This window comes from Urocampus carinirostris, chromosome 19 (genome assembly GCF_059441175.1).
Source record: "Urocampus carinirostris isolate Australia breed hairy pipefish chromosome 19, RoL_Ucar_1.0, whole genome shotgun sequence".
Classification (NCBI taxonomy): domain Eukaryota; kingdom Metazoa; phylum Chordata; class Actinopteri; order Syngnathiformes; family Syngnathidae; genus Urocampus; species Urocampus carinirostris.
The window spans coordinates 25578909-25602813 of NC_142367.1; the positions used below are offsets into that span (position 1 = coordinate 25578909).

The window sequence follows — 23905 nt, forward strand, 5'->3', positions numbered from 1 at the left end:
TTCGGCTAATTCGATGGAGTTCACTTAGTTAAGTACTTTAAGAAAATAAATCTGCCCCCGTGTGAAGATATCGACTATTCTTGTCCATTTTCTCCCAAAAAGAAACGAGCGCGCATTGTTAGGTGGTGTTTGGTTAATGGAGTCAGATAACGCATTCGAACAATTTGGTAAACGGTACATTTTTTATATTTAATTCCCAACAATTTTGGTGACCCCGACGTGATTTGAACACGCAACCACCTAGCAATCTGACTGCTATGGGTAGGAACCTTTCCTGTCCATCGAAACTAAGCAAGAGATCATAGAGAGGTATGAAAACACACCGCCGTGCAGGAGATGTTCAGAGACGAGGAGGAGGTGTCACGACCGGAACAAACAGTGGACCCAAATGCGTAACGTTTCACACAATGCTTTATCAAGGGATCGGGAAAGTCAGGGCGAGAGGAGCAGGAAGCACTCGCGGCCCGGTGACAGGTGGAAAGTCAGTTAGCCGGGACGGAAAAATGAAGCGTGGTCTTGGATCGGAAGCGAGTCGGGTAGCCGGGACAAGAGAACGAAGCGTGGTCCAGGATCAGAAGCAAGTCGAGTAGCCGGAGGTGATCAGAAAGCCTGGGTCAGGGGATCGATTCGGGAAATAGGGGACGGAGTCAGGCAGGATGCAGGAACAGGTCAGAATCAAAACGGGAGCCAGATTCCAAAAATGCTTGCCTTGCATGTGCGGAGGTTCACTGGCGGACTGACAAAGAGCGACCAAGAATGATGTGCTTAAATAGGGAGAGGGATAATTAGGAAACGAGAGGGAGCTGGGGTTGAAAGAGTGAGGGCAATCGGCAGGCAAGTGACATAAATGTGACAGGAGGATGCAGCCATTATTCCATCAGCCCAAATTAAAGACTTTTTGGCAAGATTCAAGTCTCAGAATTTGTGAAAAGGAATCACTCAGAAAAATCAGCTATCGCTCCGTCTGCCTCGTGCATTTCCGACGGATTGTCAAAAGCTTGTGAAAGCGGACGTCATTGGATCAGTTTTTCTAAAAACGCGGGGCAAAAAACACTGCTGAGGACTAATAGACAAAGAGACTAGCTTCCCGGCTGCTAAGGGCTTTCTGTTTTGCCATGCGGCAATCCAACAAATATCATGATTGCCTGTTAATCAGAACCAGGACAGGCAGCAGACCCAAACGCGTCACAATTCACACAAAGCTTTATTGGGGAGTCGAGGAAGTCAGGCGCAGGGAAACGAACAACAGCGATCTGGTTCTCGCTGGGCAGGAAGAGCAGGAAGCCCTCGAGAAAGGAACGTGGTCGGAGAACGGAAGCAAGTCGGGCGGCCGGGACGGAAGAACAGAGCGTGGTCGGAGATCAGGATAAGTCCGGTAACCGGAGACGATCGTGAACACAAGGACGGATAAGGAGGAAACAGGACGGGACAGACGGGAACCAGAGTCAGAAAGTGCTTGCCTTGCATGCGCGGAGGTTCGCTGACGGACTGACCTATAGTGAATGAAAGTGACGTGTTTAAATAGGTGCAGAACAAATTAGGAAACGAGGGACGGCGCAGATGAGAGCAATGGGCAAATCCTGACAGTAAACGAGGATAGACACTGTTGTGTTGATTCAATAACAAAAGGTAGTACAACTCCAAAGCGAGCACGCCTTTTGAAAAGGTTTTGTCCGCCACTTTCAGCTCATTCGCACCTAATTAAGGTAATCGCGGATAATATTCTACTTTTTTAAACTCGCTTGCTTCCAAAATGATGAGTTATTCCTTTATATGACTAATTAGTATTATTTTGGTGTGTTTTACGGCTTCGGTGGATTTCTGAACCGCCAACATGGTTCGATCACAAAATCCCAATGACGTCATTTATCTTCATTTATCTTTTACTGTCTTTCTTTATAAAAACAGAATGAAAGACGAAGCGTTTCCCCTACAGTGGAAGACGCGAGGGGGCGAAAGGAAGAAAAATAAACCAGAGTCAGGTGAGGAAAACGTGGTGTTTTTGTATTCGCGAGCTTGGGTGTAGGGGACGGTTACTACCGCTAGAGGGCAACATCCCCTCATGTCAAGACGCAGCCCACTTGCTTTAAGACGGTTGGTTTTTTAACATTCATTTTAGGGACCATATTCTTTTTTGTCAATTTATGATTAAGTATACAGGTATGTACATATTATATTTCGTTATACTTGTTTTTAAATGGATTAGCTTCATCAAAGTACTTAATTTTGTACTATTACCGTAGTTCAATCTTTTTAGTGGTTTAGTAGTTTTTCTATAGTAGCATTTTTGTAGTATTTCTGTTTTTTCGTGGAAATTCCATAGTAGAGTTTTTGTAGTATATGTTGTATTTTTGCAGTATTACTCAGTCTAGTTGTGTTTTTTTGTGATAATATGTATTTTAGTTGTATTACTATACTTCTATTTTTCCAGTAGTATTTGTGCAGTAGTATTTTGATAGAATTTCCATAGTAGTATTACTGTAGTAGAATCTTTGTAGTATATGTTGTATTATTGCAGTATTACTTAGTCTAGTTGTGTTTTTCTGAGTCGGATTTTTGTAGTATTTCTTTGGTATTTTTGCATTATTTCTGTAATTTTTTCGTGGTAATTTCATAGTAGAGTTTTTGTAGTATTACTGTACTGTAAGTGTATTTTTGTTGTACTTCTGTGGCAGAATCTTTGTAGTATATCTTGTATTTTTGCAGTATTACTCAGTCTAGTTGTGTTTTTGTGTTTTTTAGAGTCGGATTTTGTAGTATTTCTTTGGTATTTTTGTAGTATTTCTGTAAGTTTTTGTGTTGATTCCAGAGTAGAGTTTTTGTAGTATGTCTGTAGTGTTTTTTGTAGTATTACTGGTAGTGTATTTTGGTTGTATTTCTGTAGTAGAATATTTGTAGTATATCTTGTATTTTTGCAGTATTAATCAGTTTAGTTGTATTTTTGTGTTTTTTAAAGTCGGATTTTTGCAGTATTTCTTTTGTATTTTGGTAGTATTTCTGTAATTTTTGTGGTAATTCCACAGTAGAGTTTTTGTAATATGTCTAGTATTTTTGTAGTATTACTGTTAGTGTATTTTTGTTGTATTTTTGTAGTAGAATATTTGTAGTATATCTTGTATTATTGCAGTATTACTCAGTATACTTGTATTTTTGTGTTTTTTTAGAGTCGAATTTTTGTAGTATTTCTTCAGTATTTTTGTAATATTACTACTATACTTCTATTTTTGCAGTAGCATTTTGATAGAATTTCCATTGTAGTGTTACTGTAGTAGAATATTTGAAGTATATCTTGTATTTGTGCATTATTACCCAGTCTAGTTGTGTTTTTGTCTTTTTTTAGAGTCAGATTTTTGTAGTATTTATTTGGTACTTTTGTAGTATTACTACTTCTATTTGTGCAGTAGTATTTTGATAGAATTTCCATTCTAGTATTTCTTTAGTTATTCCACAGTATAATTGTGTAGTATTACTTTTGTAATATTTCTGTATAAGTATTATAATTGCATATCTGTTGTTATATTTATGTGGTAGTATTTTTGGATCATAGTAATACTGTCATGATATTTTTGTCGTATTTCTCTCGAAGTATTTTCAGAGTAGTATTTTTGTAGTATATCTTGTATTTCTCTAATATTTCTCCATGTAGTTGTATTTTCGTTTTTTTGTAATACTTCTGCAGTTTGATTTTTATAGTATTTTTGGGGTATTTTTGTAGCATTTTAATTTTGTAGTATTTCTGTAGTTTTTCCACAATATAATTTTGTAGTAGATTTAATATTTTTGAAGTATTACTGTAGTTATATTTTTGTAGTATTTCTGTCATAATATTTCTGTAGAAGTATTTTTATTGTATTTCTGTTTTAATATCCATGAAGTAGTATTTTTGTATCATGGTAATACTAAAGTGATATTTTTGTAGTATTACTATATTTTGCAGTAGTATTTTTGTAGTATTTTCTTTGTAATATTTCTGTACTTTTCCCCCAGTATCATTTCTTAGTATATCTAGTATTTTTGTAGTATTACTGTAGTTATATATATTTTTGTAATATTTTTATTGTGGTATTTTTGTATCACAGAAGTATTATTAAATAAGTAGTATATATTGGATATGCAGTAGATCACCAGGGATATGGCGAAAATTATGTATTTTTTCCTTAGGCCCAAAAACGTATGAAGTTGAAACATGCCTTTAATAGGCCAATCAATGTGCTATTGGTCGAACTACCTCCCACTATTGCTTCGGTTCAGAATAGCATGCGCTGCTCCATAAAGACTTTGTGTTTGTGTGATAAAATAAAATATTTTTTGGGTCCCAAGTTTTGCATCGATGCTAAAGGGAGACGCAAAAACATGCTAACCATGGAAGCGAAGCTTATTATTAAGAAATCCGAAGAAGGGAAGCCAAAAAAGAAGAAAATACCTGCCTTGTTGGGCCAATTTAGGGGGGAATCCCAAAGAATTTACGCTCCTCAGTGGGGAGGAACGCTGGAGGAGGTTTTTGTTCTTTTTTTTTGTTGGAAGGGGGATTACACATTCCTGCCGGATGCCGTCATACTTCCCATCAGTGTGAAGAGGAGAGGGAAATAAAGCTTCATTTTCTGAATTTTTATGAGCCGCAACGCTGGCAAGGTTAGAGAGACTTGTGCTTTGCCCCGCGGGGGTGCATTCGATCAGGGGTGTCGCACGTGCGGCCTGCGGGCCGGATCCGGTCCGCTGAGGGTTTAAATCTGGCCTGAGAGCTAACACTAGGTAAAGGGCGAGAAAAAAATGAGCTGCACTTTGATACATGTCCACTTGATGTCACCAAAGCCAGCAGACACTCCCAAACCAAAGGAGCTGTAGTTGCTTTTTATTCCTCCTTTCTTTCGTGCTTTCTTTCTATTTTTCTTTTTCTCTTTTTGCTTTCTCTCACTCGATTTTCTCTCTTTATCTCTCTTTCTTTCTATTTTTCCTCTTTTTCTTCCTCACTTTATTTCTCTCTTCGTGTCGCTCTCTATTTTTTCTCTTTTTTTATTATCTGTCTTTCTCTCTATTTTGTTTTCTTTTCCTCTCTCCTCTTTCTATCCTTCTTTGTCTGTCTTTATCTCCCTCCCTCTTTTTCTTTATTTTCAATGTTTATTTCTATCTTTGTCTCCCTCTTTATCTCCCTTTTTTCTGTTTCTTTCTTTCTCTGTCATTATCTCTTTCTCAATCTATTTCTTTTTTTTTCTTTCTTCTTTCTCTCTTTTGCCTTTCTCTCTCTCTTTTGTTTTTTTCTCTCCTCATATTCTTCCTGTCATACTTTCTGTCTGTCTGATGCACATTCTTTCTCTTTATCTCGTTCTCATTCTTCTCTCTTTATCTCTCTTCCTTTCTTTCTATTTTTCCTTGTTTCACACTCCCTTATTTCTCTTTGTGTCTCTCTCTTTCTATTTTTTCTCTTTTTTCGCTGCCAATTTTTTTCTTTCTCTTCTCTCTAATTTTCACTCTTTTTTTCTGTATTTCTCTTTCTCTCCATTTTGTTTTCTTTTTCTCTCCTCACTCTTTCTATCCTTCTCCATCACTCTTTATCTCTCCCTCTTTTTCTTTATTTTCTGTGTTTCTTTCTTTCTAGCTTTGTCTCTCTCTTTATCTCCCTTTCTTTCGCTTTCTCTCTTTTAATTTTTTTCTCAATCTATTTCTCGTTCTCTTTCTTTTTCTTATTACTCTCTTTCTTCTGTCTTTCTCTCTCTCTCTCCCTCTCTCTTTTTCTTTTTTTTCGCTGCAAATTTTTTTCTTTCTCTTCTCTCTAGTTCTCACTCTTTTTCTCCACGTCTGCTCTCCCGTCCCGGCTTACCAGCCCTTTTTAGTTCCCGACTATGTCTACTCTCACGTTCTAGCTTACGACTCGTTTCCGACCCCGACCACGTCTTGCTCTCCCAGTCCCGGCTACCGACCAGTTTTCTGACCCTGACACCGCCATCCCTCGCTACGGAAGATCCATGTTCGGCTCACAAGCCGATTACGAGAGCGAACACCGGTTCGTGGGTGCAGCCCTTCCTCTCTCTTTCAATATAACTTGTGGTAAACGTCACGCTAGTGGGTCCTGTTTCCAGTCTGGTCCTAAGAGCTTACTATCAAAAACTTCAAAGTGTCCTTGAGTTATAATCTCAAAGGAGATTGAAAAAAGAGATACTTTTATAATTTAGTAGAATAATAAATTGTATATTTTGGTGCATTACCACCCCCTAATGGTTGTTTCCCAAGGCTTCGCTAGCAGGTGTTGGCCTGCCAACTTCGAATCTGGTTGGCTAACCCATAGCTTTATTGACACTTATTTAATGCCTCAGGGCCTGCAGAACTGATTGTGAAGGCATCAGAGTAGATTTCTGACCCTAGCGACAAGTAATAGCTGAAATGTGATTGGTTAAATATGAAAGCACACACCTGGAAGCCACATTGTTATAATATCGAGTACACTCTTTGGAATGATTACAAAAACAAACATGGGGAAAACGTACAGGGTTGGGTAGGGTTACTTTAACTGGATTACTTTCAATGACTTTTGGATGACTCCAATACCAAATATGCTAATAAAAGACAAAAGAAACGAAATATGAATCAAATGACTCCATTTTGTGCAGGCTTGGGGAGGAACGGAACACATGGAACGGCAAAAAGCTGTTTGGATTGATTTTCATTTTGTTTCTGTGGCATTTTATGTTCGTTTTGCCGAAGATCAAAGAGATCAAAGCCAGGAGAGAAAGCTTACCACGTGTTGTGAGTCATCATTCGATTCATATTTAGTTTCTTTTGTCTTTTATTAGCATATTTGGTATTGGAGTAATCCAAAAGTCATTGAAAGTAATCAAATTAAAGTAACCCTACCCAACTCTGATAATAATAACTGCTAAGAGTTCATTTTGCATTGATTCTAATCAGGGTTCGTAAGGGTACTTGAAATCCTGGAAAAATTTGGTAGTTTAATGAGTTTTTACGGATTGGAAATGGCTTGAATTTGGGACAAAGTGCTTGTAAACGCTTGAAATTGTTGCCATGTTTCCCGGTAGTCTGACTTAATAGACCACGCATTGAATAAATATGTGTATTTGTTGCTGTATTATGCATCATGTTTGGACATTTATCTTGGGTTATGCAAAAATGAAGGTAGCATTTCCAAGTGGTATATTGTAATGGAAGAACTTCCTTCCATTTTCATTTTGTTTCTGTGGCATTTTATGTTCGTTTTGCCGGAGATCAAAGAGATCAAAGCCAGGAGAGAAAGCTTACCACGTGTTGTGAGTCATCATTTGATTCATACTGTAAACAAAAAAGGTGAGAATCGCGGGTAAAGGGGGTTAGCCGCTGTATCACTCTCCTGTGAAAGATGGAGTATTTACGGACTAACATAAAAAAGGGAGAACAAATAAATCCTGTGTTAAAATGCAAAAATAACACCTAAAATGAAACAAACTCCGCATTTCGTTGTCATAAATGTATAAAATCAAATAACAACTTCAAAATAAACGAAAACTGAATGCTTCCAATCGCCCGTAACACGGTACAGCGAGAAAAGAACACAAAATGTCGACATGTCCTCGAACGCATCAAAGAGCCAGTGAGCTTTGCAGGCGGCAACTCAAGCTGTTCAATCAACTCTCGGCCACGGAGAAGTCACTTCTTCCTTTCAGCACCTGAGGACAACTTTTGGACTCAAAAGGCGATAAAACTTCACTTTTCGGTAAGTTTTAACACCAGTGTCTATACGTAATCACCGGACACGTTTTGTTCCACACTCTTCGAGCGACTCGGTTGTTTATTATCACCTTTTAAATGCTTGTTTTGACGTCGACGCCATGGCGGCTAATTTCACTTTTTATAACATTTAAAAATGTCATGTCATTCAGTCAAAACGGGCTTTTGAATGTCATTTGGCTAAATTTGACTGAATTCCCTCGAATTTAACGGTTTAATTGTATGAGGGTGAATGAGTAACGATACCGGTATCGGTGTTGATAGCTAGTAAGTATCGGTACTGGTATCCGATACGTGTCATGTTAATTTCCGACGGCCTTAATCACAAAGAGTCTCAATGGGCTCATATATAAGTACATTAAGTATAATATTGTTTTCCAATAACAATACATGGTTTTGTTTGTGCAAAAAATGACAGACTGAGGAGATCATTTCTTCCTCATGCCATGAGGCTCTTTAACTCCACCCGGGGGGAGTGTGAATTTCCCTTCGGGGATGAACAAAGTATCTATCTAAAAGCCCACATTAAACCACACCCCCACATTGCATATTACCCCATTTTTATGACCGTGTGTATTTTATGTAGCACTTTTTAAATACTCTATATCAACACGTTACATTGGGTATTTATGTATTCCTTTTAGTTTATTATTGTTTTATTTTTAACACAAGGATACTGCTGGAAGGGTGAATTCCCCTACGGGGATGAATAAAGTATCTATCTATCTATGTTCCTATCCATCTATCTATCTATGTTCCTATCCATCTATCTATCTATGTTCCTATCTATCTATCTATGTTCCTATCCATCTATCTATGTTCCTATCCATCTATCTATCTATGTTCCTATCCATCTATCTATCTATGTTCCTATCCATCTATCTATCTATGTTCCTATCTAATAATAATAATTTCCTTGTATTGTCATTCTGTGTAACAATGTACACAGAACGAAATGTCGATTGCACCTGACCCGTTGTAGCGAGCCGATGCAGCCGCAGCCAACAGAGGGCGCCGCCGACCACTTTTCAAGTCTTAGGAATGACTCGGCCGGGGCGCGAACCACCGACCTCCCAGTCTCAAAGCGGGCGCCTTACCATCTAGGCTATCTATGTTCCTATCTATGTTCCTATCTATCTATGTTCCTATCTATCTATGTTCCTATCTATCTATGTTCCTATCTATATCTATCTATCTACCTATGTTCCTATCTATCTCTATCTATCTATCTATCTATGTTCCTATCTATCTCTATCTATCTATCTATGTTCCTATCTATCTATGTTCCCATCTATCTCTATCTATCTATGTTCCCATCTATATCTATGTTCCTATCTATCTATGTTCCTATCTATCTATGTTCCCATCTATCTATGATCCCATCTATGTTCCTATCTATGTTCCTATCTATGTTCCTATCTATCTATGTTCCCATCTATGTTCCTATCTATCTCTATCTATCTATGTTCCCATCTATCTCTATCTATTTATTTTAATCTCAAAAAGGCACCTTTAATATCTATCCGTTATCTGCACCGCTTATCCTCAGTAGGGTCGCAGGGGTGCTGGAGCCCATCCCAGCTGTCTTCGGGCAGTGGGCAGTAGACCACTCACTCGCTCACTCACACCTAGGGACAATTTGGTTAGGCCAATCAACCTGGAATGCGGAAACCGGAGTGCCCGGAGGAAACCCACGCAAGCACGGGGAGTACATGCAAACTCCACACAGGAGGTTCGATCACATGACCTCAGAACTGTGCTGCACACGCGCTAACTGCTGCGTCGCCGTGCTGCTAACATCTTCTTAGTATTTAAAAAATGTTTTTCTGTTTTCATATACCTGGATCTTATAGAGTTAATCGACAAACACCTAGCCAGGTTTACACAACAGTTGTTTGTTTTTAATGAATTTGTTGTTTAGTAAGTATATTTTTTAATGCATGGCATTTCAGCCCCACATCCTGACATAATATTCAAGTACAGCATTTTCACAGTTCATGTCTTTGGAACCTCCTGTGTGGGTTCAAATCCAGCTCCAGACTTCCTGTGCGGAGTTTGTATGTTCTCCCCGTGCTTGCGTGAGTTTCCACCGGGCACTCCGGTTTCCTCCCACGTTCCAAAAACATGCATTTCAGGTGAATTGGTCCAAATTGTCCCTAGGTGTGACTGAGCGAGTGAGTTGTCTGTCCCCGTGTGCCCTGCGATTGGCTGGCAACCAGTTCAGGGTTTCCCCAGCCCACTGCCCGATGATTGCTGGGATGGGCTCCAGCACCCCCGCGACCCTACTGAGGATAAGCGGTGTAGCTAATGAGATGAGATGAGATGAGCACTTTATATACATATATATATATTTTTTTTTGTTATTATTATTTTTTTTCAAATGTTATTATGTTTTAGAAAGTTTTTTTAGTATCAATTTCCTAATTTGAGTATTCTTTTTGTTTTTATTGGTGATTAGAAACGTAATACTTAAACAATTTAATGTTTACAGGAGGTGCATTTGCACTTTATTCAAGGACAAAAAAAAATGGTGAGTTCAATGGCACCCCCACTATTTGAGAGGCACTTGCTTATATAGTCCGATAATTTCCAAGCACAAGTTAGCTTTTGGTCTGGCTGTTTAGATGGTTTTTACTTTTTTAGCTAGCTATGAACTTTACATTGCAATGTTATTATCATTGATATAATCATATTTGACGTTTGGATTCTATGTCAACAAAGTTACATTTTGACTTTTTCCATATTCTGTTTAAAATATTCCCATTCCCCAAAAAGGTTTTATATAGGAAGGGGGATGACCTCATGTGCAGTCCCTTCTCAAGATTTCTTCACTGTCCTCATGTTGAGGTTTTTGAGTTTTTCCTTGCCCTCATGTAGATTTTAGATCAGGGGATGGTGTCATAATGGTCTGTGCAGATCTTTGAGACTCCTTGTGATTAAGGGCGTCACATATAACCATGACTTGACTTGAGGTTTTTGAGTTTTTCCTTGCCCTTATGTCAGTTTTAGATCAGGGGATGGTGTCATAATAGTCTGTAGTTTGCAATAGTCTGTGGTCTGTGCAGATCTTTGAGACTCCTTGTGATTAAGGGCGTCACATGTAACCATGACTTGACTTTAGGTTTTTGAGTTTTCCCTTTCCCTCATGTCGGTTTTAGATCAGGGGATGGTTTCATAATAGTCTGTAGTTTGTAATAGTCTGTGGTCTGTGCAGATCTTTGAGACTCCTTGTGATTAAGGGCGTCACATGTAACCATGACTTGACTTGAGGTTTTTAAGTTTTTCCTTGCCCTCATGTAGGTTTTAGATCAGGGGATGGTGTCATATCAGTCTGTGGTTTGCAATAGTTTGTGGTCTGTGCAGCCCTTTGAGACTAAGGTCCAAACAAACATGACTTGACATGTTATATTTTACTAGAGAGATAGATAGATACTTTATTCATCCCGTAGGGAAATTCACATTCACATTTTTGTGCTCTGTACAGCCCTCTGAGACTTTTTGTGATAAAGGGTTATACAAATAAATATGACTTGACTTGACACTTATAAAATAAAACATCTGAAGACACGCAATAAACTGAAAGGGTGACCGCATCTTGATTAACGTCAATTTGCAATGAAAAAAGAAAAAACAAAACAAATGTTTTGGTCGATTAATTGTTAAAATGATCAAATTAGAAACTCTAATTATTCCAATTAATACACATTTATTATATATAAAATCATATTGAGTTATCCCTGTGTACAACTTATTAAATAAAACATTTGCTGAAATGGTGACTTAATCTTGATTTATGTCTATTCGGAAAAAAAGAAAAGAAAAATGTTTGTCAATTTACTGTGAAAATCACCAAATTGTTAATTGATTAATGAATTAATTAATTTGTACAAACACTGAAATATTTATTTATACGTGTATTTTTAGCTGCCTTCTAGTGGCGGTTCAACAATTAAAAACAGACTATTTTAAAAAATATATATATTTTCTTATGGGCAGCACGTCGGCGCAGTGGTTAGCGCGTGTGCGGCACAGTTCTTAGGTCTTGGGACCCTCCTGTGTGGGTTCAAATCCAGCTACCGGACTTACTGTGCGGAGTTTGTATGTTCTCCCCGTGCTTGCGTGGGTTTCCTCCGGGCACTCCGGTTTCCTCCCACATTCCAAACCACACACCAAATTGTCCCTTGGTGTGAATGAGCGAGTGAGTTGTCTGTCCGTGTGTGCCCTGCGATTGGCTGGCAACCAGTTCAGGATGTCCCCTGCCCACTGCCCGATGTTTGCTGGGATGGGCTCCAGCACCCCCGCGACCCTACTGAGGATAAGCGGTGCAGCTGATGAGATGAGATGAGGTGAGATGAGATATATTTTCTTTAAATTAAATGGGTAACTCGTATGTGAGGAAAGGGTATCGGTATTAGTTAGCAGGTACCCGTATCATCTGCCTCCTGGTGGCAATTTAACAATCCAGAACCTTGATTTCTTTGTTTTTCTAAGATTTTTCTTCTTTTGATATTAAGTTTGTCTTCATAAAGGTGCTGTCGTCGAGCAGTCCAACAAATGAAGATTTTTCATTCAACTAGTGCACAGTCGAGGTGGCTGACAATCACTTTTATACTAGGAAGAAAGCGATATGAAATGAAAACTTATGAGGTAGCGGAAGAATCCCTAATTCACACCAGCCCTGTTATTTAGACCGATTCTGGCAGATACCTGATACAATTCAGTCTCCTGAATGCAAATTAAAAAAAAATCACTCAGAACATTGGTATATTACCTTTAAACATACAATATCAGTGACAAATATTTTGGCCAGATCTATAATGGTATTTCTTTAAAAATATAGAATACTACGAATAATCCGTAGTTAGTTGTTAGCAAATTACAGATATACATTTTCTAAGATTGTTTTTTTATTGGTATATATAGGGCCATCTGCTGGACATTTGCAGTGACAGCAGGTCTAGTGTGCGTGTTACTCTTAAATGCTACTTCCAGGCTAGAAGTAGTGGTAAGAGTGAATAACAAAGCAATAAAAGGAGTCAAAAGTGTGGAAAAAAGAAACAAAAGATACAAAAAGGTTATAGGAAAAGAAGAAAAAAAGGAAAGCTATAAAAAAGATTAAAAAAAAACGTATAAGGAAAAAAGGAAAGAAAAAAAGGAAAAAACAATAACGCAAGAAAAATATGTAAATAGCTAGAAAAATGAAAACAAAATAATAAAATGAAAAAAACGAAGAGTTAAAAAAAATTAAGGTAAGCAGGAAAACAGTTATAAAAAGAGGTAAAAACAAGAAGAAAAAGAAAGCTCTGAAAAATAAACAAAAGAAAAAAAAAATAAAACGTATAAGGAAAACGGGAGAAAAAAAGGAAAAAAATAAAGCAAGAAAAATGTGTAAATAGCTAAAGGAAAACAAAATAATAAAATGGAAAGAATGGAAAAAGAGGAAACAACTAAAGAAAGCAGGAAAAAATATTAAAAAGAGGTAAAAACAAGAAAAAAAATAAAGGTCGGAAAGAGAAACAAAAGAAGAAAAAAATAAAACATATAAGGAAAACGGGAGAAAAAAGGGAAAAAATACTAAAGCAAGAAAAATATGTAAATAGCTAAAAAAAAAAGGAAAAGACAAACGCAAGCAGGATAAAAATGGAGGTAAAACAAGAAAAAAAAAATAAAGCTTGGAAAAAGGATTTATTATATTTATTTATGATTAATTATTATTAGTTTATTTTGTATAGAATGTATGTTTTAGGCTTGTATAATTAACCTGCAATGTTTTGTACTAAAATAATAAACATTTCATAAAATAATATGCTCTATAAAGAGAAAGTGAAGTTTTATCTACTTTTGGGTCCTCCCCCGTGGTAAAAAGTGTCTGAAAAGAAGTGTTCCGACCATTTTTTCAACCGCATTAAGCTTTCTTATTCCACTTTTATTTCAAAAGTAACGGCTAGCCTCTTCTTTACACTTTACACCACCATATTGAATGGATCCACGATATATTAAACAATTCAAATGTCAAAGTTCTTAGCGCGCTGGAGATACAGTATAGTTTCTTCTTCAGGGTGGATGCTGGGTGACCCCTTTGAAAGTGTTTTCTGACCCAATTATTTTAAAACCCCGGAACTTTGCTTTTTATCTATACCCAATTCAAAACTGTGTTAATTTGTTTAACACATTTTTTTAATATCAAAACAACCCTTGAAAGTTTGATCAGATTGGTCCAAGTATTAAGTACTTCATTTTTTTTTCTTTTCACACATTAGTAATATACAATATTTTTCTGGTGCTACATCACTAAAAGTTTAATAAAGGCGGGGTGCATAATTTGGGGTTTCCATAAAAAGTTGAAAGTAGAATTATGTCTTAACAATGTCGAACTGAGTTCAAAGAGCCTTTTTATTTTTTCCTAACACGCCTATCTGTTTTTATCTTTTATCATCAGTGCTTTTGGTGATGGAGAGCAATAGGCTGGAGGCAGGGGGTGGAGGGGAGGAGGGTGATTTGACGTGTGTGTCTGCAGTTTTCCTTGGTTCTAGGATGAAAATGGTGAAAGTAAGAACAGGACAGTTTCAAATGACAAATCCTAACCCCCCAAAAAGTTTATTGGAGCGCATCTAAGAAAGTCACTGTATCTGCATGTACAAAAGGGCTTGACATAGGCTGCAATGATGATTTCAGCCAGAAGATGGTGTCAGAAAGTAGACTGTTAAGTTACGGACACCAACTTAAAAGCCCCTGTGTGTAAAATTTGACCACCAGATGGCACTGTATTGTGTAATGAAAACAAAACCAGTGCCAGACAAACATGGCAGCGGCCTGAGTTCGGGATTCCCCTATGTAAAAGAAATACTCATTTCTCATACTACTATTTTATAAAAAATAACATTGGCAGGATAATTCAGGTATTCTTGCCTTGACCTTACCTGTCACTTTTTGTACCCCCGCCTTCCTGTCACTGGTTGTCAGTCCGTCTGCAAACCTCAGCTTATGCTAGGCAAGCTTTTCGACCCTGACTCTCTCTCCTGTTGTGATTCCCGTCTGTTTCCCCGCTCCGACCCCTTTTCTGATCTTGACTACGATTTTGTTCCCCCTTCCCGGCTACTGATCTGTTTTTCCCCGCTCTCGACACCGCCATCGCTCACCACCCCGCAACCAGCGACCTACGGATCGTGTAGACTATCCTTTCCCCTCTTCCCAATAAAACGAAAAGAAACACACACCAGTGGGTCTTGTCTCCGTTCTGGTCTTGACAGTTTTATTTTACTAAATGATGGTTTTTTTTCACCACTAGAGACACAAAATATTATACACTGTGCCTTTAAGAAACAGTTTTAAATGATCAGAGCATAAAGGAAGTGATTTAAATAAGGATTGACTTCAATTTCTTGTCATCCATTGGACACATACCCACACATTCTGAACGCCTCACATCCTTGAGTCATCTTTCTCCCCGTGCAACCTAGCAAACACGTTAGCGCTCATTTGCGGTGAAAACACATCCCTTCTTCCCTCTCTTTGTCACTTTTTTTTTTTGCACGTCGCTCTCTTTCCACTGGCTTATTTCTCTCTGCCCCGCCCTCTAATCCAAGCCATATGTGCTGTTCCTCGTGAAAAGTTTCTTGTGTTTGCAACGCTCGGCGCTGTTGACAGTGGGAGGCAGCCTGCAGCACATTCAATTTCGTTGTCAAACATCATTTCTTTTGTGTTATTGCACGCTTCGCGTGTCGCTAAGACCCGTCGATGCCATTTTACGAGCTCTTCTCGAGACCAGATGTTTAAGAACGGTGATGCAATGATTCAACAATGCATACCTTTCCACCTTGAGTGACAGAGATGCAAAAACTGGGCAGATAACGACAGTAATCGGTTGGTTATTGGCCTTAATGGCGACTAGAACCCCCCCATGCGAAATGTCAAGTCATATTTATTTGTGACGCCCTTAATCAGAGTCTCAAAGGGCTGCACAGATTATTGCAAACTACGACTATTATGACGCCATCCCCTGATCTAGAACCTACATTAGGGCAAGGAAAAACTCAAAAACCTCTAGTCAAGTCATGTTTATTTGTAAAGCCCTCAATCACAGAGTCTCAAAGGGCTGCACAGATCAAAGACTATTGCAAACTACAGACTATTACGACACCATCCCCTCATCTAAAACCTACATGAGGGCAATTAATACACAGATATTGTCAACATAAAATATAGGTTATTCATATGCTATAGAATAGAAGTGTGTTGCGAGAAAGTGAGAGAGAAAGAAAACAGAAAAATAGAAAGAAAAAAAGATAGAGAAAAATAAAAAGAGGGATAAAGAAAGAGGGCAATAGGGTGATAAACAGTGAGAGAGAGAAAGAAAGAGAGGGAGAAAGATTGAAAGAAAGAAAAATAGAGAGCAAGAGGTAGTGACAGGAAGGGAGAAAGAAATGGCAAAAGGAAGAGGGAAAGCGAGTAAGAAAGAGGAAGAAAAATACAGAAAGAGAAGGAAGACAGAAACATAAAAAGAGAGGGAGGAAAACAGAATGTAAAAGGAGAGAATTTCCTCATGCTCTCGTGCAGGTTTTAGATCAGGGGATGGTGTTTTAGTAGTCTGTAGTCTGTAAAGCCCTTTGAGACTCCTTGTGACTAAGGGCTGTACAAATAAACATGACTTGACTTATAAGCTTAGATTTAAACATTTCCACTGAGGTTGCAGATCCAATCTCAGGGTGAAGAGCATTCCACAGCACCGCGGGGCCCGAATGGAGAACACTCTCGAGCCTGCCGATCTCTTCTTGGCTCTTGGGATCACTAGTAGACCAGCGTTTTCAAAGCGAAGGCTCCGGACCGGAACATAGGGGGACATTCAATCTGAAAGATATGAGGGAGCAAGTCCATGCATGATTTTGAAATGTGAAAAACTGCAAAGTAGCGTCGTCACACTTTCATAAAACTTCTGGAGATGACGTCCTTACTTACTGAGAGTATACCATCCATCCATTATCTTGCGCTTATGTGGGGTCGCTTGGGCAGCAGCCTCAGCAGGGTAGCCTGGACCTCCCTATCCCCGGCCACTTTGTTCAGCTTTGTCCAGGCGTTCCTAGGCCTGCCTAGAGACATAGTCTCTCCCGCGTGTACTGGGTCATCCCCGGAACCTCCTGCCGGTGGGACATACCCGGAACACCTCCCGAGGGAGGCGGCTGAGAAACCTGGTCTCGGACTTGGAAGTGCTGATTTTCATCTCGAATCGCTCCAGTGAGAGCTGAAGATCATGGCCTGAGGAAGCCGACAGCACCACTTCATCTGCAAAAAGCAGAGATGCCATGCTGGGACCCCCAAACCAGACCCCTTCCACTGTAGATGAATGTTCTTTATTGTCGTTACACAAAAGTGTAACAAAATTGGAGGGCTTCTTTCAGTGTAAGAAAGCAATTCAGAGAACTGCTGGCTTGCTGCCCTTTAGCATCGGTAATACTCTGATGTGCCAGGTCTCCGCGTTAATTCAAATACAACTGTCCCGAAGTTTTGCATGAGTCTGAGGTCTAGTTTGTGTTTCATGGATAATGGATCTGGCATTGGTGAGATACAAACTCAGTCAGGGTGCCTTAAGAGAGTTGTTCGCTTAGCTGTAGCCGTATGTCTCACTCTTGCTTTCTCTTCTGACGTTGACTCAGTCGCTTCCCGGACCCGATAACAATCCATGGAGCACCTGCTTGTGACGACTGTTTTTTTTTTTTCCTTCACTTCCTTGCCTGGATCAGAGACGGGGTATTTAATTTTTTCCGATAAATCGATCCGCACTAAAGCAGTACATTATTTATTTTGATTTGAATAAATATATTTGATTTATTCAGGCGTGCATTGAGAAATATTGAGAGCCTTGAATTTCACTGGGATGTGTTTTCTAACATTAGACTGCTCTTTAATCGCCATTTGAAAATAATTTTAAGGTGGGTAGATCACTTTGACTTGGTCATTTTGTAATTAGTTCGCATGTTGCAAAAGTGTGAGCACCCCTGTCTTACACACTTCACGATAACGTGGACATACATTCCTGGTTCACAGCTCGTGTGACACCAGTTGCAGCTTCCCTCTTGTGTCGCCCCACTCTATTGTCAGCGACGGCCCCTTTTCCAGCCCCCACACACAATAGACAATTGGAATCCCGCCCTCACTGACCTGCTGATTACTCTGCAGGAATGCCTGAGAGGGAGGACCAAATGTGCTAAAGACTTTGCAAAGAATATGCAATCCAGTTTTCGGGTCTCCTTTGGGGTGCAGGTTCTTGTCTCATCACAGCCGGTTGTGGGGTGAGTCATCATTTGGATGAATTGGGAGACGATGCACATGAATAAACACAAGGGAAGAAAAACACTTTTATGTGAGGGTGAAGGGTAGTTCTTGTGGAGGGGAATGATGGTTCTGAACCGTTTCCATGGTGATGATACAGAGCAGAATCTTTTATACTCTCATCATTTTGGAATTGATATGAACTCTGATGTACGTTTGTAATGGATATGTGATGCTGCTGTTGAGTTTTTATTTTTATTTTTCACATTTGGTTAACCATTGGTCATGGGTTTTATGGATATTCCTTTTGGATATTCTGTGGATTTCGTTTTTTCTTTTAATGTTTGGTTAAATGGATGCTCCTAACAAAGGTATCTTGGCCTTTGACAATAAAAATAAAAATTCTGGATCCGAATCTGATGGCTTAGTGGGATTTTACACTTTATTAATGCATGCTGGATTTTTAATTGCTGTTCGGCATTGGCCTCTGGATGAATATTATCGTAATCTATTATCCCCGATGATAAATTGCATGTGGTAAGACTGGACGGTATAATCGAAAAATAGAATCCCTATTCCGTGAATTAGTTTAGACCTGGGTTGTCAAAGTCAAAGGGATGGAAGGGCCATATGAAGATTTCAGACACAAGCCGAGGGGCAGACTGATCAAATGTTTAAAGCTTTTGAAATAACGCCCAGTCTATTGAACCTGACTGAAACTATTGGAAAGCTCCAATATGAGATCAATACAGCAATATTGAAAAAATCGGGTATTTTTTAGGCACCATCAGTAGCTTATAGATTAGATTTGGGCAAAAGTGAGCTAAATTAACTTCCAAGAGAAAAATAATAGTCAATATCTATTATTCTCTAAGCGACAATGAAATACAGCGCAAGTAGTTTTAATGCACGGTAAAAAACAAATACCTTGATCCCTGTTGTATATATTTCTGAATCAAGATCATCTTCGGGGACCAAAAATCCTTCTCGGGCCTGATGTTGTTCACAGGCCTTGACTTTAACACAGATGGACCCTGACTCACTCCTGTTTTGGCTCCAGTCTGTTTCCCGGCTTCGACCCGTTTTCTGATCTTGACCACGTTTTTGACTCACTCCTGTTTTGGCTCCGGTCTGTTTCCCGGCTTCGACCCTTTTTCTGATCTCGACCACGTTGTTTGCTCTCCTGTCCCGGCTACTGACCTGTTTTTTCCCCTCCCGACACCTCCATCGCTCGGTGCTCCCCGCGACCAGAGATCACCGAATCGTGTGTGTGTAATCCTTTCCCTTCCCAATAAAACTGAGAAAAATGTATGCAAGTGGGTCCTGTCTCGGTTCTGGTCTTGACAAATATGACTTTATTGATTTCCAAAAATAAACATTCTACACACTCTCTTTTATGAATTACCAAAATAAATCCTGTGCAAAAGAGATGAGAAAAAATACCCTCTATTTCATGCTTCTTAAAATACAGTAGTAATGCAATGTCTTTTTAAAATGAGGGAACAATCTTACTAATTTATTTTATAGAATGCTGCACCTATTCAGTACATGTCATTAGGCAGACTGTATGAGGAGGTTTTTTGGTCAGTGCACCTGTCACTTCATGTGACCTGATTTTGAATGTTTTTCTATGTTTGTTTTGTCTGCGCTTTTGGCTCCAGGCTGAGATTTTGCCCCGAAGAATCGTTTGCTTTGTTTCCTTTGTTTGCTTTGGGTGGCAGTTCAACTGATAGCAAAAAAAGGGAGATGGACTTTTTGCAGCTCTGGTTCAGGCCCGATAGATGTGCAGGGTTTGTACGGCTGCTTGAAATCCTTGAAAACGTTTGTATTCTCTTGTTGTGCTTTGAAATGCTAGAAAATGTTGCCAAGGTTGACGACAAGTCTGCTAGAAAATTACACCAACTCTGCTCTCCTGTGGCTTCGCTTTACCATGAATTTCTACTTCCCTCGTCATCGACGGTAGCTGGTATTATTTTGTAGGGCATTGTCCTTGAAAGCTTCATCGACGCTTACAGGTAGCTTCCAAAAGGACAGTTGCTTTCTATACTTATACAGGGCACTATGACTTGTGTATTACTGCAAGGATTATGCATCAATTATGGACTTTTATGATGGTCCATGCAAAGAATTAAGGTATTGTTTCCAATTGATACATTGTAATGGGAAACTCTTCCTGCAACTGAAAATGTTAGCAACAGAATACTGCCATTTGCGATTGCGTTTGCGATTGCGTTTGCGATTTACTCAAGATCTAAAAATTGAAGCAGTATTTGTGGAACTGCAACATACTTACTCCAAACCGTGATATGTCATTGGCCGTCGTAATCATGGTATTTTATTCTATTCCGAATCTTTTGGGGGTTATTCAATTCTTAAGGAAATATCTGCTGCGGAATGTCAAAATTGTCATGAATCAATGTTGACAGGGCAGCGCAATGGTTGGCGCGTGTGCGGCACAGTTCTGAGGTCATAAGATCGAGCTTCCTGTGTGGAGTTTGCATGTTCTCCCCGCGCTTGCGTGAGTCTCTTCCGGGCACTCCGGTTTCCTCTCACATTCCAAAATCGTGCATGTCAGGTGAATTGGCCGGTCCGAATTGTCCCTAGTTGTGAATGAGCGAGTGAGTCTTCTGTCCCTGTGTGCCCTGCGACTGACTGACAACCAGTTCGGGGTGTCCCCTCCCCACTGCCCGAAGATTGCTGGGATGGGCTCCAGCACTCACGCGACCCTACTGAGGATAAGCGGTGCAGATAATGGGTGGATGAATGTAGACAGTTCTTTTCTTTTCAAGAATTTACAACCGCTGTAAAATGGTTGTAAATGATTTAAAACTCATCCCTTGACTTCGAAAGCCTGGCATTTAAGACCTAACAAATGTGGGAATATTTTTGAAGATGATCCCAATTTCCCACCCAAAGGATTCCACATTAGTTGCTTCAAGTAAAAAATTAAATGCCTACAACAATTGTCTATTTAGTTTTATTATATCTGTCATTACACATTTCAGGAAAGTTGCATGCTATTAACCGAACAAAAAAAATCAGTCTTTTTAAACGTGTTATTTTTTTTTGTAAAATCCCAAGCTTAAAAATGACGCAGACACTGCTCTCTGGTGGCTTCGCTTTACCATTGAATTTCTTCTTCCCTTGTCATCAACGGCAGCCTGCATTAGGTTATAACATTTATTATAAGCCATACAAAAAAATTAAGGTTGCATTTCACAGTGCTAAATTGCAATGGGAAGAACTTCCTGCAACTGAAAATGTAAGCTACGTATTGCGGTCATTTTCCAGTATATGTCGCTAAAATATTTACACGCATATTATTCAGATCAATAAATGTATTCTTAATTTGAATTTCGCCATCATAAGGGGTACAAACTTTGCATATTTTAACGTTTGTTCTTCAACATTGTGCCCTAGGATGACTTTGCTGCTGTGGTCCCAACCACCTCTTTACAAAATTTCTGGTTCGGGTGAAATTTGCTTTGACTTGTCTAGTTTCTGGTGACATAAACACATGTCAAGGACTATTTTGGTATCAACCTGGCCGGGCTTGTTTTTATGGGCATGATATCACTCATAATGAACTGTGAACCCTTAGTGACTGGATGGAAGAACATGATTTTGAGTGTCTTTAGGTAATGGTTCTTCAGCTCTTGGATGTCACACTTCTAATCAGTTTATTCTATTCTATCCATCTATCTACCTTGGTCTTGTCCCTCAAGGGGTGACCGACAGCAAGACAATCACATACAATAACAAAGAAAATAAAAGAAAAAGAAAAGAAAAAGGGAAAAAAATAGCAAAAAACATACACAAACATTTTTGGACCATGGCCAACCCAAATGCCCCAACACCCAAACAAGTCAAGCACCTCAGTACACAAGTCGGTCATGCTTTCGTCCCTCCAGACGAAACGGGACACGAGAAAACGGCCATGTCATTTGGGTTGGGTGACACAACACACTACTGTTCAACAGCAGGGCCCGACAGCTTTCACTGGTTTACCCCTGCCGCATCATACGGGTGACCTGCCCATCCCCTTCTAAACATCCCACTATCCTTTCACAACACCTCTCCACTCATTCCTACTCCACTCTCTATCTCTACTCCCTAAGAGACAGCAAGGCAGTTTATTACAACTCCAAAATTTCAGCAAATCGTTTGACTGTCAAAACTCCCACGTGTTGCGCTTCCTGTCCAGATCAAGGTGCAACCATTAAGTGGCATTCCAAACGTCTTATTAGGTGTTAATGAGTTTCTGTGGATTTCTTTCGGGCATGAGTCATGAAAGGTTGTCAAGTCAGTTCGAGTGTCTGTAGAATAGTGCCGCCTTCCTTATGAATGGAGCTCTTGTGCAGAGCGGTATGCTGCAGATAGCATTGAGGTGTTAACATCCTGTCACACCATCTTGTGCTTTTAGGTTTCGAGGATTTGTATTGTCTGTGAAATGAAAATTATACCTTGTCCAATACAAAAGTACGACTCACCTGTGTTGTCGTAGGATTTTCCAAGATGTTCCAATTAGTATTTAACACTCCCACGCTAGGAATGTTGGTTAATTGACCTGGAATTTAGTCTTTGTCAGCACAAACCTCAAGCAAAATCTCAGTGATGCAAGATTTAACTTACCTTAACTCGTTCAAACTCAAACCGATTTTGTTCCTGCAGCTTAAGCCATCAACCTGTTGTTATGAGTGAAATCAACTTCTAATCTCAATAAAGCTAGTGTCCTTAATTACTTTGATCAAACGGCCATGGTATGGGTGGCAATCTTTAGACACAATAGTCTGTATATATTATTGAGTTTAAAAAAAAACGGTAATGTCACGATTACCGATATGCTTCACCCGTGTCCGCTCCTTTGGCACCAACTGCCTCGGATTCTGGCTCCCCGTCCCTATTTAAACCCACTCCTATCCGTCCCCTGTTGTCAGTACGTCTGCGAACCTCAGTTAACACTAGGAAAGCCTTTTTCGGCCCTGACTCCCACCTGTTTTTTGCTCCCGTCTGTCCCCCGGCTTCGACCCGTTTTTGTCCCCGACCACGTCTACTCTCCTGTCCCGGCTTTCGACCTCTTTTTGTCCCCGACCACGTGTACTCTCCTTCCCCGGCTTACGACTCGCTTCCGACCACGTTTTTGCTCTCCCGTCCAATATAGCTGATTAAAACAATCGGTACCTTCAGGGTCTTGAAGAACTTAACGATGGTTCATTGCACAGGTTATAATGATACCATCCCCTGATCTTAAACCAACATGAGGACAAGGAAAAACTCATACGCAGGGATGTGATTTTTCCGCTAATTCGCGGAATTCCGCTTTTTTTATCTCCAAAAATAAAATTTTAAAATTTCCGGTGTTTTAATTGGTAAAAAAAAAACGATTTCGTCTCGACAGCATGCCATTTGAGTGTTTCCGTAACTGAAATGAAACGTACTTGCGATTGGTTGAAGTCTCGTGTTGACCAATAAACGCGCTTGTTATAGGAGTGTGCCATTGTTCATTTCTCACACGTTTTTGCCGGGTGTTTAAAGAAAGATGTCCGTGATCGAACGCAAAGATGCTCCGCGAGCTAAAGAAATTGATAAGATTGTAAAAAACAAGTTTCGATGGGACTGGTTGGAGAAGGAATTATCTACGAATGTTGGAAAGAAGACTGTGACGAATTTGTTCAATGACTTTATTCGGAAGATCGATCGTGCCGGGAAAGCACTTTGCATTTGGTGTCATGATACCATCGACTATGGTGGGAGAGGTTTCAAAGCTCTTGAAAGTCACGCAAAGAGCAAAAAACACGTGAAAGAACTCCAGTCAAGAACGACAAATTATTCCATCGCTGGAAGTTTCGGTGCCCAAACGAAAACTCCAAAACTTTACGGCCTCCATCCCTTATTGACATCACAATCGGAAGCGGTAATAAAG

The 23905-nt window shown here is 39.5% G+C and overlaps 1 protein-coding gene across 5 annotated transcripts in view; it reads left to right on the top strand.

Annotated features, from left to right (window-relative positions):
- Nucleotides 1–7593: 7593 nt before the first annotated feature.
- Nucleotides 7594–23905, top strand: part of plce1 (phospholipase C, epsilon 1) — a 131505-nt gene continuing 115193 nt past the window's right edge. For all 5 annotated transcript variants that reach the window (XM_088323056.1, XM_088323059.1, XM_088323058.1 and 2 more), the window contains exon 1: nucleotides 7594–7702. The gene's annotated coding sequence lies outside the window, so the exon portion shown is untranslated. The remainder of the gene's footprint in view (nucleotides 7703–23905) is intronic.